Source organism: Nilaparvata lugens, chromosome 2 (assembly GCF_014356525.2).
Source record: "Nilaparvata lugens isolate BPH chromosome 2, ASM1435652v1, whole genome shotgun sequence".
Taxonomy (NCBI): Eukaryota; Metazoa; Arthropoda; class Insecta; order Hemiptera; family Delphacidae; genus Nilaparvata; species Nilaparvata lugens.
In genome coordinates, this window is record NC_052505.1 from 78,055,758 (window position 1) to 78,073,094 (window position 17,337).

Here is a 17,337-nt window from a genome sequence, read left to right on the forward strand (position 1 = left end):
TGTTGCAACATCTCAACCTCCTTCAGTAATCGTTTCCTGGCGAAAAAACATAATCACACTCTCCATACTGCGAGCGGCTTTGACATCGCCTTCAACCGACCGCGACGCAACTTTTCTGACGGCTTTGCCCCTTCCGACTGGTCCTACATGTCTTGCACATTGCATAACTATAAACCTGCAGGCTCCGTTGAGCAAGAGATCAAATATTACTTTTGTAGAATTCTTCCCTCAATGGACGAAGCTTGTAAGGTACTCAATGTAATACTTATCAAGACTAGATGAAAAATTGTTTAGTACTTTAAATACTATGAATTAAATCCTTGCTCACCCTAACTTTCATCCTTTTCATACTTATAACATCATCCGCAATTAAAAAATAGCAGTCTACTCAATAGTAAAGCCAGTTACAAAAAACTTCGATTTTTTGCCGTCATTATGAATTCTATTGTATTGAACACAATTCGACTATAGTAAACGCAAATTGGTGTGGCGGGTGGTGGTGGCGGCACCATCTCTGAGTGAAATAGGTAAATTTCAAGCTTTAAATTACATTATTGTGTTATTCCAAAAGTTGGAGATGTATCAATCATTTATGACAGTTTTAAAATCAGGTTTTATTTTTATGTTTTGGAAAAAAAAACAAATACTCGTCACTTGTCCAATTATAATGGTTCAGTGAAGGCTTGAATTGGTGCTAAGGCTTGATTTCTTATTTTAGGTATATTTTTTACTTGAATGTGAAAATGTAGAACTGAATTTGAAAAATCTTGAATAAAAATATTTTTAATGAGAAGTCAGGTTATGATGACATGTCAAAAGTAAACAAACACAAAGCAGACGAACTTTTGTTACTGCTTGAAATTTATCAATTTCACTCAGAGATGGTGCCACCATCACCCGCCTCAGCAATTTGCGTTTACTATAACACATGATGTGTATAGAAAACATCATGCACACATCATGTGTTACAAGCACATCCACCTGGCAGAATTTATGAGTTGGCAAATAATCGAACGTCCAGTGTTCAGTTTTTGTCTACTACAATCTGAATTTAGTTTTGATTGAGCTAGTTAATAACAAAGTAAACTATTTCTTCATCTTCTCTTCAAGTTCTCTTCATCTGATTGAATTGATCAATCTATTTGATTTGATTCTTCAAATTTCCAATAAAACATATCTGCAAGAATGTGAGTGAAAAAGTGCAAAATTAAGAATATCTCAATTCTGATATACACTTTTCTCTTCCTTTATTTATATAAATCACAACTCTCACAGAGTTACATTGAAGACTTTGCATCAAAACAGTCATGATTTGCAACTTTAGAATCGTCAACCAAACATTCATTGATTACGATTTCAGTAATAAATCAATATATATTCAACATTTAATTCTGATTACATTTGAATACATTGGTCAATTTCAATATGCTGTGTTGAAACTGCAATAAAATGACAGTGGTTGTCCGTTGTATAAACCTATCGATAAGTCACCGAAATCGAGCGCAAACACACACAAACACTCGAGCGCTAACGAATCGAGCAGGACTCGAACCAGCGAGTGAGTAAATGAAAACAAAGAGAGAAATAGAGAATAGAGCAGTATGGAGATCTATTTCGACAGCAAATGGAAGTGAGCGTGTGAAAATTACCGGCCAGAAATAATGTTGTTCAACGTGGAGAAGAGCAGTGCAATTAGGCAGGGTGCAAAATGTGCACAGTCGACGCTTTCAATTAGAATTTGTTTAGATGAGCAGCAGTTTTGCGCGCCTCTCCACCGCCGCGAGACCGAAGCGCGCGAATTAAATCACGCGGTACAAGTGGCGCACACAAAGGAGGATGTGTGCGCACACACGGGCACACACGCACAATTGTTTCGGACAATATTTGTGACGGCCGAATGCCACCGCGGCTGCTCGCACATGCGAGTGCGCTGGTCGAGTGTACAATAGTAACGAGCAACAGGGCTTTTGCCAGCTCTAGTTTATTGCTACTTCTCCATCAAATGTATTTGCTCAAGTTTGTTCCCTATTGGTCATTCCAAACGTGGAGTCCTGTTGAAAAGGAGAAGGGCTGGTCAATTAAGAAAAGAATTAAAAAACTTCCAGATGTGAAATGTTATTAGATGGATATGGATAATGTAATTGAATGAGCAAAAGGACACAGGTATGAATAAGTAGAGAAGAAAAGGTCTCTCAAAGTTGGGCCTAAGATAAGTGAGAGAGGAAGAGTTCAGAGAGAACAAGGTTAACTAGAATATGAAAAGTTGAAGAAATTTCAGGTGTGAAATCTTATGGAATAGATATAAATAATATTATCGGATGATCGAAAGCATTTACGCATGAAGAAATAGAGAAGAATAGAACTTTTTAGGCTAGAATGTGGCTTGAAGGGTTTGGTGAGTGGGAAGTATAAGGAAGAGAGAACAAGGATATGAGAAGATAAAGGAAAAAAGGATGTTATTGGTAGTGTGGAAATGGAAAACTAAGAAATCAGAGGGAAGAAAATGTGAGTAAGAGAAAGAGGTTGAGAGCGTGAAAATGGGAAATTAAAGTTGAAAGCACGAGACTGGAAGTGGGTTGATTATAGAGATGTCGCATATTTATGGTGGAGAAAATGTTATGATTGAAATTCACACAAACAAAAAACGTTGAGAATCAATACTCAAAATTGTGATTCGCTTAGGAGGTGTTGAAAATTTATGATGAAGAGTCCGCTAAAAAGATTTTTTTGGAAAATTACTATCAGAGACAAGAAATATAGAAACTTATGCTTATCCTTTATCTATGGTACTATCGATATCATTTAACTTTAGTCTGACTTGAAATTCGCTCATCAAAAAGAAAACTGAATACGAAATTAATTGTATTAAGAGCAAAAGCGAAGAATTAGTTCGAATCAAAAACGTACCTATTTCAATACCTTCCTTACTCCGTAGTATGTTAGTCTAAAGGTGCGTACAGATATACGCGCCGCGAACATGAGCAATTCACTTTTAATTAGCTGACTATATCTGTATTTTTACAGAAACGGTAAGATACAGATATAAAAAGCTTGGCATCAGCTGATTAAAAGTGAATTGCTCATGTTCGCGGTGCGTAAATCTGTACGCACCTTTAAATTCAATCCTCATTCAATTTGTTTCCCATCTAAGCTCGTCTCCAAAATGATGGCATCCAAAACTCTTCTCATGGATCCAGCAGTAGCTGAATATGGACTGGAATAAAAACTGGACAGTGTGAGGATCTGGTTATCCTTCAAATTGTAGTTAGATCCTCCTGGATAAAACTAATTCATTTGATAACTTTTTATTATAATTTAGAAGCGAATCACATAGTCTAGAATTTAGAATCGAATGTAGTCCAGTTGAGGGGACTTGCGTATGTTTTCAATTGACTACATGATAATGATGTTGACGATGATTGTACACATGTTATTTCCATCGGCAAAAACAATGAACACCGCGAATCTGTGACTCGTATCAGCCCGCATTCTGTTTAGCAGCGTGTGAAAATCCACGTTTTTAGTACAGAATGAAAACGAACAAATTGTCGGGAAAAAAGTTTTTGTTGACCACGTCCATATTCGGATTCAAAAAGACTGCGGGATCGCGAACAATTATTGGCTGTGTGTTTCAACAAGCAGAAAAAAATTTCCACTGCATAGAACAATATTTTTCAATTTTATTCCATCAGCGCGAAATACAGTTCTGCAAATTGTTACATTAGTATGTTTGCTGTTCAACGGAGCGAATTTGTATCCTTTCTGCGGTGGGTGTGCATCAAGACATGGAAATAACTATAATTACTTTTTCGAAATTCTCCAAATATAAACTGCCACATTCACATTCCCACCCAATTCAGCAAGAGCATTCGGTTGGGCATTCACTTTGTTACAGAAACCTGAATTTATCAAATCATTTTTTATTTATTCATTAATTTATATTCATGATACAAATGAAACTAATGTAATAACATTGGAAGATGAAATAATAATAATAATTTGAATAATTCCTCTCAGGAATATAATTAAATGAGAATTGACCACAGTTTTAAAGTAGAGTATTTTCGCGATAGAAGAGAACCAAGAAATTTAATATTATTCTTATCCACACTCAATACAACACATAACAGCGCATATGCAACTTGTTACAATACGACACAATATAGTGCAATGCAGCTTCAAGATTACAGGAGCTTTACTCATTCGAAGTAGAACCATAGACTTACATAATTTATAAGTTTTATATATTGTTTGATTCAGTCATAATTTACAAATGGTAAAATTTAGATATTCTAGAATGGCAATGATGCAGTATCTCAATGCAGGAAACTCTTGATTCTTAATGCCGCTAACAATTCAATTCAATTCAATTCAATTTATTAATGTCAACAAAAAATTAATATACAATTCATACTTACAAACATAAAATACAAATTCTTTATAAAATAATGAATATTTACATAAAATATCATATTCTAAATAATATTGTTGCATCCCTCTTTAAGCAAAGCTTGTGATGAGGGATGGTGTATCTCTAGAATGTTGGATAGCATAAGATACTAATATACATCGTAATATTAATAACATAATTAGATTTTATAATTTACATTACAATATCAAGAAAAAAAGAAAATTCCATTCTCTTATGCTATTTTCATACAAATGTTGCTCTTGTAATCAGTATAGGCCTAATTGAGATTCAACTATATGTTCTACATCAAAGATAAAGATCACCAATATTTGAAAATAAAACAACAAATTCTCTTCTGCTCTGTTATACTAAGTAAGATATGCATTCTAAGAATAGAATTGAGATTTACAAACAGATTTGAGAAATAAATCAAAATTAGTCTTCACTTTGTCTCCCTAATAAGTAGTGTCGAAGATACTGTCTAAAAGTTTTGAAAGTGAAAGAATAATAACAAATTGGTATACATTGGGATGCTCCAGAAACTTCAAGCAACAGACGGTTTAAAAGTCTAGGACCATAATACGCTGCATGAGCACTGGCAGCCGCTGTTCTACAAGGTGGTTCTAGCAAAAATCTCTCAGATTGTCTACGAGTAACATAGCCGCCATGAGGGGCTATAGGGAATCTATTGGGCCACGAATAGACAAAACTAGCTAGGTCAAGATCATACAAGTGCTCAATACTGAGAACATTAAATTCTTTATAGAGCAAATTTGTTGGATATCTAACCGGTTCTTTCAAGCATATTTTAATAATTTTCTTATACAATACTATAAGAGGCTTAAGAACGGTAACACCACAACCACCCCAGCCAATTATACCATATCGCACAACTGACTGCACAAGCGCAAAGAAAACCATTTTAATTTGCTCAACTGTAAAAATATTTCTCAGTTGAATAAACTTATACAGCGTCTTCCTCAACTAGAACATAAATATGAAATATGGTCTCTCCATTTCAAATGCTTATCAATGATTATTCCCAAGTATTTGGTGCTGTTCTTAAATATTATTATAGGACATAGACAACTATTATCATCGCATCCAGTTTCATGAAAAGCCAAACTCCCCTGGTTATCTGGCTGACCTGCTGAGGTCAAAGAAAATGACACTGCAGTAGTTTTTGCTATATTTAAACTAACTAAGTTGAAATCTAACCAGTTTTTTATAACTTTCAAACCCTCATTAGCTCTACAAAAAACATCTTCCCATTTTGATGCACAGAAAATAGCAACAGTGTCATCAGCAAAAGAAAACAAAGAACAGCTCTCAAGCTCTATCTTGAGTAAGTCATTAATGTAAATCAAAAATAATATTGGACCCAGAACAGTTCCCTGTGGCACACCCATCGTAATTTCTAATTCTGAGCTCATTATACCATTAACACCAACCACCTGTGATCTACAACTGAGATAGCTTTTGAAGAAACCCAAAGCAACACCTCTAATTCCAATACCTTCTAACTTTCTAAATAAAATATTGTGGTCCACTGTATCAAAAGCCTTCTGGAGATCTAAAAACACAGCTATACATTTTTCTTCCCTGTCCAGTGTTTCAATAATTCTCTTAGTAACATTATATACAGCATCAGAAGTACTTACACCCTTACGAAAACCAAATTGGCAATTAGATAAAATTTCATATTTTTCCAAGAATTCGACCAAACGAGTCTTAACACATTCTCAATCACCTTTGACAAACATGAAAGCAGAGAAATTGGGCGATAGTTCCCTGGATCACTTTTGTTACCATTCTTATGCAAAGGAATAACAGTGGCCTTTTTCAACTCGTCGGGGAAAACACCATTCAAAAAGCATAAATTATTACATGAGCCAGAGGAACTGAAATTATGCGAGAATTTGAACTCAGACATTTAGAAAAAATTCCATCAAATCCTGGTGCTACCCCTTTCTTCAAGTTTTTAATACACATATCAATTTCCTCTGCTATGACAGGAAAAAAGAAAAACGAATTACAAAACAATCTATTAGTTTTTTCCCTAAAAATCTTGTCCTTTACCTTAGTAATTTTTTCAGAAATTCTTCTACCAACACTCACAAAATGTTCATTAAGCTCCTCTGCTATTTCATTTACTTGATAAGATCTCAAAATGCGATTATCCTTGGTAATCAACTCTTTAATAGAACAATTAGTTTTACAAGGGGTATCTGTTGCTTCATTCACAACCTTCCATACAGCCCTTAGATTATTTCCACATTCAACTAATTTATTCTTGAAATACTGTTCCTTTAGAGTTCGCAATGCCGACTTCAGTGTTCGATTATATGATTTAAAACAATCCATCAGCTGTACATTAAATGGTTGTTTACGAACCTTAAGAGACATTTGTCTCTTCGCCTCATACATCGAAGAATACCATTAGTCACCCAAGGTTTGATTTTCTTTGTATTATTACTAATCCTTCTCCTAACAGTTTTTGCAGAGTCAAATAATGAACGAAGTCTATCATAAAACGAAACTAGACTTTTGAATTGAGATTGACTTTTGAAAGGACTTTGGAATTGATTTTCCGGTTTTATGAGTTTAAATAGATGGTCTAGTAACAATATAATCAATATGTTTAGGATTTTCAAAATACTCTTTGTATGTTTATCAAGGAGTCAGCCTTCAGAGACATCTTTATTCCTTCGTTGACCATACAAATCATGGGATAGTTACAAGATTCTACTAAGAAATACAAGACAAAAATATCGATAGAATTACATAGAAATTACGAGCTACACATTATTAATGAGCCATCCATTAATCATGTAGAAGAGCCATCCTCTTAATTATCAATGAACCATCCATTAATCATGTGTAGCTCGTAATTTCTATGTAATTCTATCAACTTTGACCTCTCAATTATTAATGAGCCATCCATTAATCACACATTATGGATGAGCCATCCATTGATATCATGTAGAAGAAAAATCAAAAAGTTACGGTAAAGCAACATTCATTATTTTTTGAATCTAGTCGCAATATTCGAATTGAAAGAAGCATCGAATTGTCCCGATTGACGAGGAGTTACCAATAGACGCTGTAAAAGTAAGGAAAGATTGGAACACAATCAGTCTCTGTGCATTATTTACTCAGAGCAAGCATTATACCTTGGCTCAATTCAAGTGTTCGCTTCCAGTTTTGAATGTATGGGGGGTGGAGGAGAGGGACTAGTTTGTTGTGTGCATTGTACGAGAGCTCCAAGTCCTTTGGATAGATTATTGCTTTAATGCTTTTAAAACCTTTTCCCGGGAAAATCTCAGTGCAGATTCGTCCTCCGCTTGAGATATTAACGATTGGAGGGGTGGAGTGGAGGAAAATGTTGTCTTCTGTTTTGTTTTCAGCTCTAGACCCCTCGATGGCAGCGCTGCTTTTTCCGTCGACGACCTATCGACAATGACTGTGACGACGATTCTAAGCGCACTTGGGCCGGGTTTGTTCTTTGTGACGGAGGGGTTGGGAGATGTAAGTGTAGTTTTATGTAGGGCTTGATGTGTCGATTATTAGTTGCCACTAATACCTTGATGTGGCCGGGGGCGATTACTCGGTGCTCAGTGCTGCTCTGCACGTTTCTTCTGCTTTTTGCAGCAGCGAGCCTAACTGAGCAGAGCCGTAATCTGGCGTACAAACAGTCGTCGACGTCCTTTGTTCTATTGCGCGCGGCGTTTGATGGCGTTATTTACCCCCACACTCACACACACTGACATGGGCGTTTTCGAGGGTCTGCCTGCTTTATTCGTCGTGCAACCAACCAACCTCGACGACGCGACGCGAAGAGTTGCATACTGACGCACCAACGCGTCAACACACCACACTCATCGCATTCTACGTTCCCCCTCCCTCCCTCCCTCACCCAACCTATTCCACCAAAACACTTTGACGATGGTTTATTATTTGAATTGCTCTATTGTTATGCCCTCCTATTCACCGCTGCTCGTGTCTCTCCTTCATAAAGCTGACAACAAATTCACGCTTTGCTGCTACGTACAACTGCTGGAGGTAGACGACTGCTACGTTCAACGCCCAAACCAACCTCCCTACTTGCACAACTCGTTACGCACTCAACGTCCAATTCAACCACTTCCACTGTTGATTTGCTGTGTATTGTCACATTCGCCAGCAAACTGTGTTTGCAATAAACAGTTCTTATATTATCAGGCTCTTGTTCAGTCTAGACAAAAGTTTTGATGTTTCAAAATGATTATTAGAATTCACACTCAATCATATACTAACCGTAAGTATACTTCAAACTTGGGATAATATTATAATAATGAGACTATAGATTCCAATTGAATTTCTCCTTCTTCCAGACCATCTTTCAAACTAAGATTGGCGATCATTATAGCCACCCTAATCAAAAATAAATCAAAATCATTATACTATATGAATAGATAATAATTAGTATAATATATGGATAGATCTGGTCATTATAACTCTGAGGAACAATCTTTTTTTTGCAATCTCCAATGCAGTCCTTTCCCATCGACTTATAGATCTCCTTAACAGCGTCGACCGTGATATAGCTCATCTGTCTCTAAGAGTGACTTCTCATCTCAAGCATAGAAGAATGGCTTTACTGGGTTTGAAATTTTCCTGATGCATCTGAACTGCAAAAATTTCCAAGATTGAATATCAATTATTATAACTATGTTCAATTCTTAAACTGGTTTGAAAAATCGAAATCTATAAGATAAACTACCCTACAATGATATATTAGACAGAATGTTTTTCAGCTCTCAAACTGACATGAAAGCTAAGGTAAGACTTCTCACAAATTCAATATGCATTTGAAAGAACAAAGCTGGTGTGATTGCACCGACAGAGTTTCTACGACGTGCAATGAAGACTTTGTCCAACTTGTGGGGATGAAATAAATGAGTTTAAGAGAGAGATAGTGGGAGTCTGAGTCAGAGGGCATAGAGTTGTTTGAAGTCTCCCGCAATTACTCACAGAATATTTCAAGACTTAATTAAAGCTGCCGAACGACGACGGCTAGAAAGAGCCGGGATCCGGGATGTCGGTCGACGGAAAGAATGATAAAGTTTTCCAATCTAAATACCGGAGAAAATTCCGCCTCCCCATTTAATGATCAACTCTTTTCTTCTGTTGTCCTTTAATCGGATAACGGTCTCATCCCGTCGAGGGTGGGTCCATGCTGCCGACAACGGCAAGAGGACTTCTTCCGCTTTATCGTTTTCAATTATCCGCTGCCGTTCGCACCTCTTTCAATTACTACCATCATTAACATCATCCTCATCATCAACATCATTGTTCTTGATCACTAACAAAACGTTCCTGAAGAGTATGTTCTATGAGAATGAAATCGAGAATTGACCATGAATATACATGGATCGAATATACTTCTCGAAATCATTATCAAAAATAGTTTAATACATACTTTGATAGAATGGTTTACAGATTACCAAGATTGAACCAAGTGGCGATAGTTAAGAGCAAAGGATGTATTTTTTCCTCTTTCTGTTTTCTTATCATCCCTGTATCATCTGTATTGTATTTGTATTTTTTGCTAACGACGTGGTTGAGTGGTAGAGTGAACATTACTGTCCAAACTTCGCCAAGTCAACAAATAAAAAGGTTATTCTATATATGTTATGTAATTTCTAGTGGAAAGTATTCAAATATTTATTCAGGTTGCCATTTGGAATGTTGATTGGATCAATTATAGCAATATTGTATCAGAATAATCTATCTCAACAGGTGAGACGAGAATCTATATGAGATGATTTCCTCTTTCTTCTTCTTAGGATGCCTATCCGGTAGGGATGTTGGCGACCATCAGTGCAATTTTGACTTTGTTGGTTGCGATGCGAAACAGCTCTGCGGATGATTTGCCCACTGCCTCAGGTATGCCAGCCATCATGTTCTTCTTCTTCCTCGTCCTTGTTTGCTATTAATTTTGCCCTGAACTATTTGCTGCAGCAGTGTGTATCTCTTCTCATTCCGCATAATGTGACCCAAGTACTGTAACTTGCAGCTTTTTACCGCTTGGGTTGTTTAAATCATGAGCTTGTGTTTGTTTGTTATTTCCTCTATGGTGAGACACTTATTTCTCTAGTTTATATTTATAGTTTATACACTCTATTCTGAAAAACCATAATTTTTGAAACTCCAACGCAACTTGCATCTTGGTACATAATAAATTTCACCATTTTGTTTTACAATGAACAAAAAACACACTGTATGACGTGGATGTGTGTGTGTGTCTGGGGATGTGAGTGAGGGTGTGAGAGTGTCGGTTTTGGGGAAGCGCTCGCGACAACGAAACCCACTCTGCCTTTCCCCGGCGGAAAAAGTTATTTTCCCATCGTCATACATTATTCGTGGCACGGAAAACTTTGCTGAACGCTGGGTGGTGACACATGTGATCTGACAGTCGGCTCCCATCAACCCAGTACATCCACTCTGCACAAAAGAAGGAGCTCCTCCTATGACTAGTCTGTGAATAGATAACATAGCCTACACTTCTTTTCGTCCCTAATTATTTTGAAAATATTTATTTGTGTTGGGGAAGAATGATTTTTGAGAGTTTTCATGGAAACATAGCCTAATGATAATGCACTAATTTAAAGAGCAGGTTCAACCAGTTTCGAGGATTCCCAGAGCAACGGATTACAATAATAAATTGGAAATTGTGATGATTTACTTTGAAGAGCAAGGTAGATGTGTGGGAAGATTGAACGAATTATTGTCAGGGATTTTCCGAATACTTACTATTCCTAGACTTGATGCATTTGAGAAGTTTGGGTTATTGATGCTGAGCTAAAACAACCAGAATCAACTTCATCTTGGATTAATGATGAATTTTTATGATAAATTGTTCACCCATTGGAGATGGGTGAGATAGGTGAAAAATAGGAGATCAACACCTATTACGTCTATAGACGGTAGCTGATACAGGTTTTATAATGTAATATTAACTGTTCATTCTCGTTTAAAATAATCAGTTATATTCCATTAAGCAATAAATTATATTTCTCAATGATTTCATAGTGAATTTACATAATCAAGATGAAATATTTTGTTAATTCATTATCAATTCTACATTGTTAAAGACGATCTGGCAACAGAGCAAAACGAGAAAGAGATAGCGCTATCCGCTTTGTTGAATGATAGACAAGGATAGCAATACCATTGGTAATCAAACAATGCGACTATAACGTGGACCTCACTATAGTTTGGTTCATCATTGTGAGGAGATCTTTAGCATATTTCTGAATAATTGCTACAATGCAATGTGTATGTGAGAAGCTAGAATAATAGATTGGTTTATTTTTCGAATCTCTAATTTTAAATATATTTTGACAAATTCTAGTTGTACTGGTAATTCCTGAGAACTGAACTGTGCCACATTCTTGTATTCTAGATACTTGTAAGTAGATAGGAAACTTAGTAGGATTAAAAGTATTACAGTATCTTAGCATCTAAACCCATCCTAATCAGGATGTTCAAATTACTGGAACTAATACAAGTTGAAACTTTGCTCCCACACCGCAAATAGATCAAATCAGAACAGAAGCATTGATGTGTGGGAGAGATGAGGGGTAGACTCAAGACACTAGTTTATTTAGAGTCTCTTTAGCAAAGTTTATTGGCCGAGTATATTTTAGTACAGTCTATGGCTGTGTCACTGGCTTCATAATTCAAAATACTTTCAAACATTTAGCTAGAACACATTAAAAATATGGCGCAGACAAATGAATGGAAACATGTATCACTTTTATGTCAACATTTGAGTCGATTTGAGCCTCTTTGATACGAGCAGCGCTGTGCTCTCTTCGCCAGTAAGCAGCGCTTTTAGCTTAATAATATTTTCGAAACGACCTCATCTTCTCACAAACTACCTTTGACAACTGTCTTATGATTTACGGCTAACGTCTCATAAATTTCTCAACTGAGATTTTAAAACTTCCAATATTTTCAACTAGTATAAAATATGTTTTGGTAGATTAAGATAACAAAACTAGACGAGTTTTCCATTAATAAATGTGTATATTCAATCTTTGTAATTATTTCGGACATCTCGAGCAATAAATAATAAAGTTGTGAGTTTGTTTTCGATCAAACTAGAAAATATTCCATGCGTTCCTGGAATTCCTGACTATCGTATTTTAAGTTCTTGAAGTCATTTGCCACTCCACGAGTACTACTACCTTATCAGTGTTGGTAATCAAGAGATTTAAAAAGAGAATTTGTAAATTTTAATTTTCTTTGACGTGACTCGGAGAATAATTCCAAGCTAGTAGATAAGCTTACGAACTACAGTATCAAATGATCAAATCCCACCAGAATATTTAAATTAATCAATTTTGTTCCTTTCTAATCTCACCATCTCGCAGATGGTAAAAGAAATAAAAGAAATTATAAATCCTGAATTACAATGGTATTTCTAAAACATGCGAAATGTAATGATATTATCTCTAGGATTTAAATTTTACTTTTTCCGAGATACACTATATTCATTAAAGAAATTCTCCCAAAGGAATATGTATGTTCCTGTATTCGAGGATTCAGTTGTCCTAGTAATAAGAAGTTATTGATACATTCATTTATTCAGTCTCAAAATTAATTTCTTTAGAGTAATTCTAAGAGAATCAAGTTCAACTTTAAAAGTAAACTCTAAAGACAGATATAAAAAATACTCTTTTTCTCTCTCAAAATTAATTAATTTCATGCTAGAAGTATTTATCAATTTCCTTATTTTCTCATTTTGCTTGTAAGGTTTGTAGCCATATTGCTCTTTTTTGCTTCTTCGATCCTATCCGTCCATCCTATCCATATCCGTCGATCTCACTCCTATCCATATATATTCCGTCATAAATGTTGTATTTATTTCCCAACAGATCTTCGTTATTTTACATTCTAAGAATGCTCTACTTTTAAGTTTATTCAACTATTCCACTTATTATCATTATAATTTTTTTTTTACTTTTTTCATTTAAATATAGTTTGTTCTATTTTATTTTACTGAGTATTGCTTGTTAAATTATAATTTAGTATTGTATTGGAGGGTTAAGTGTAAGAGAGGGCCGACTGCGCCCTAACTTCGCCCTCCCAGGTATAAAATAAAGGCAGTCATTCTATTCTAATCTATTCTATTCTATTCTATTCATTATTTTTAAGTTTTAGCTCACAATTTCATTCCACCTGCGACTGAAAAGTCAGGGTTTTCCTTACAATTTTGTTTCCCATATGTCGAACCAACTTCTAAGTCTTTTTTCATGATGCAAAAAAAAACTCTGTGGAGGGTTGATCCTGCTTCAGGGTAATTAGATTCCACTAGTAGATCCCTTATCACTTATCATCATTGTTATCATTTTTGTTTACATGAGCCCGCGGCTGAAGAGAATACTTTCAAAGTCCCTCTCTCACTCCCACAGCATATATTCCAGTTAGTCTTACCTGTAGTTTTTTCTCATGCTGAATCTTGGTCGTGGGAAAGGTAAAGATATTTTCAAGGCCTCATATACACAGAAGCCTTACTATTCGGAGAGATCTGATAAGACGATTACTTTTGAAAAAACGGGTCGGTTTATCAAATAGTTCAGTGACAATGCGCCTACCGTTGACCCAACTATTCACATCAAAACCCTTTGAAGAATTCAGTCAAGCAGGCGAATGCCAAATGCCCACAAGCAGAACTGTGCCAGGTGTATTTGATGTTTTCAAAGCTTGTGGTTTCTGGCTCTTGAAAAGCAAATAGCTAATACCCTGGAGAAAGAATTTACTTTAAAGGGACTATTACATTTAGTCCACTGATGTAGATTCTTCCTCTAGGGCCTGTAGTGATGTTCATCAGGAGTTCAAATATTAATTTATATCGCTAAAAATCAGGAATATCTTAGAGGAGGTAATTAACTAATAATATGAAAGTTACTTTAATGGACCAATATTTGAAAGCATGTTATGAAGCAATATTGTAGCATCGTAATTTATAACATAACATTCTTTAGACTTCGATAACATTCACTATTCGATGTAACATTCATTAGAAACATTCATTCATAACATTCATTAGAATTCGATGTTGCATAAGAAGAAGTAGTTTTTACTAAGGTTGATATTAGATTATTCGATTATTATTAGATGATTATGTACGGTGGAACATCTTTCATAATTATTAAAAACCTTCTTGAAGAAGGAATATTGTACATGATGCTCATGGTGTTGAACTTGCAATTTTTATAGACGTAAACCTCTATCAATTAATCTGTACTCTGAACAAAACAGTTCTGATTTCAGCTCGCAGATGAGCAAATTAATATCGACCTTGCCAAATTATATGAAATCGCGAACTTCTCATGCAAGCCCATACGACTTTATTCGATGATATTCTACTGATAATCGTCTTTATTAAACAGCACTGCATCGACTGTGTTATCAAATTGGAACATACATTTTCCATTACTAATGACGATAGTTGACCTAATTAGCAAGTCAAGCATCAAGGGTCAATACATCTTGAACAGCTGGTTTCAATCTTTGATAAAATAAATTGTGTCCATTGTTTGACGGTAAGGTATCTAATATGTGATACAAGTAGTAATTGGCTACCTGCTTGTGTTGTTCGTACATGTTGATCGTACATAAGTTGGTAAAATGAATTCTTATATAAGAGAAACTTGTACCTATAGAAAATTCTAAACTGCATGACATATATGACCATGCTCTTCAGTATCTACTACAAAACAAATATTGTTTGAAAATATAGTATTATTTGAGAGAAAATATTTTTGATGGTGTTAGTTATCAGAAGGATAACTTATTATTTGTTTTGTAGTAGATACTGAAGAGCATCAAGTTTATGCTCTCTGTGCTGCTCGATCGCTAGCGATCGATCAATTGAGATGAGTGAACAAGAGTCTTGTCTAGATGCGAGATACAAAGTGTTTGATTATTCTTTTCGGACAAAAGCGTTTGTCAACATGTCATCAAGGATATACAGGATAGGATGGCCGCAAGCTTTTTTGCCAGCAGGCATTTGTGAGTAGGAGGGCATTTGTGAAGATAGGCCAGCACAAAGGCTTAATTTGAATTCGGACATGGAGTGGATAGTCGAGTGCCGGCCAGGAATCTTTCACACCCTCCCGCACTTTATCATTTACGTTCTCTCTCTCTCCCACTTCATTTATTATCGCTCTTACTCTGTCTCTCTCTCTCTCGCCTGAAAAAGGTCCGCGTCGAGAGCGGCGTGCACTATTTACTTGGCGGAAGTACGCGTGCGTGCGTGATGCGCGTGAGGGTGGAAAAGTAGTCAGGGAGAGCAGATTAGAGGAGTGGATGACAGGATCATTTCGTGTTGACAAATTAGTTGAGAGCTTCTCTCACGTTCTCTCACTCTCTCTCTCACACACACACAGCTACCACTTGTCATCCGAGTGTCGACTCATACTGACGACCAACTTCTTATTTCTCTAAATTCTCTCCGCCTTCCTTCTCTTCTTCATCTCCCTTCTTTTCTACATCAAATTCTTTTCCTCACCTTCCACTTTTCCTCGTCCACTTATTTTTCTTTCTCCACTCAACTCTCAGCAGACAGAACTAGAAATAAAAGCGTTAAAATTGGATTCTGGAAACGTTTAAAAACATTCACGAGCATCGGCCAATGTTTTCGGTTGGGTTTTTTCAAACTGTCTAAACCTATTAACTACTGTTTTCAGAATTAGGAGAGCTAGTAAAAAATTAAGACAGTTGTTAACGTTTGTGACTACACGTATCGGTTTCATTCAGGCTCAACTAGGGAGAAGTGTAATAAAATTTATATAAATCATCGGAAAATAGTCAAGTTCTAGTTCATATTATTTTTTCCATGAGTCTATAAATAGAAGACTTATTCATACTCTGAGAACTATTTTTACCGCCAAGGAGTTAGTTTCATCACGTCCATCAACTTCACTTCTACACGATAATAGTACCCAAACTAGTACTGGACTGGAAGCTACAGCCTATAAATGTTACTTGAAGTGTAGTCTTATTGCTTCAAGATACACAATGAGACTAGACTGGAGATTACAACTAATGAGACTAACCGAAGTCGTTCACACAACATAGTCATAGTATAGTATAGTAGTCTCTTTTATTGCGGATGATGCTCACATGAGCAGTTTACTTGTGCGTAAGTAATGTAAAGTGCGTTGCTGAATTGATGAAATGATCAAACCTCCATGCCTTTAGCGGGATTTGAACCCCCGAATGTGCTAGCAGACCGAAGTTTGTAACTCTCCTTACCATTAGACCAGCTCGACCAACGAAAATTCGGTAGATGATCGTATTTTTTGTAGATGTTTAGTAGATTTTTGATGATAGGGAAAGTTGACTGACATAAAAACTCTTCTCATTCTAATGAACTAAGACCAAGGTCGGGCTAACTTCCGTTAGAAGAATCCTTTTTAAGAGGAAAATCCACCAATTGGGTATAGGAAATAATCAAAACTGTACTACACATAACTATGTTATATCGTAGTGTCAATTTGACTAGCCTAGCTATACCACCTCACTGTCAAATAATAATATTAGTGCTTACAAGATACTAGTAGCTGATGTTAGTTTCCTAGACTATCCATGAACTCTGTAATCGCGTTTCCATGACGGAAAATAGCTATTCAAAAGAATAAAGAACAGTAGGGTAGTCTCCTCTCCAGATATTTTTTTATGTAATTTGACTTCAATATAAGACTTTGGTTAATGAACATTTCAATAACTCTAGCTTGAATTGATAGTAAGTTTCTCACTAAAGGGGTTTATCACTCCCTCATAGCTCTAATTGAGCAATGCCCATGTCTCCAGATAAATGAGATGGAACAAGAGATATTGAGTAGCCTTCATAGACTAGCAACGTTCAAGTC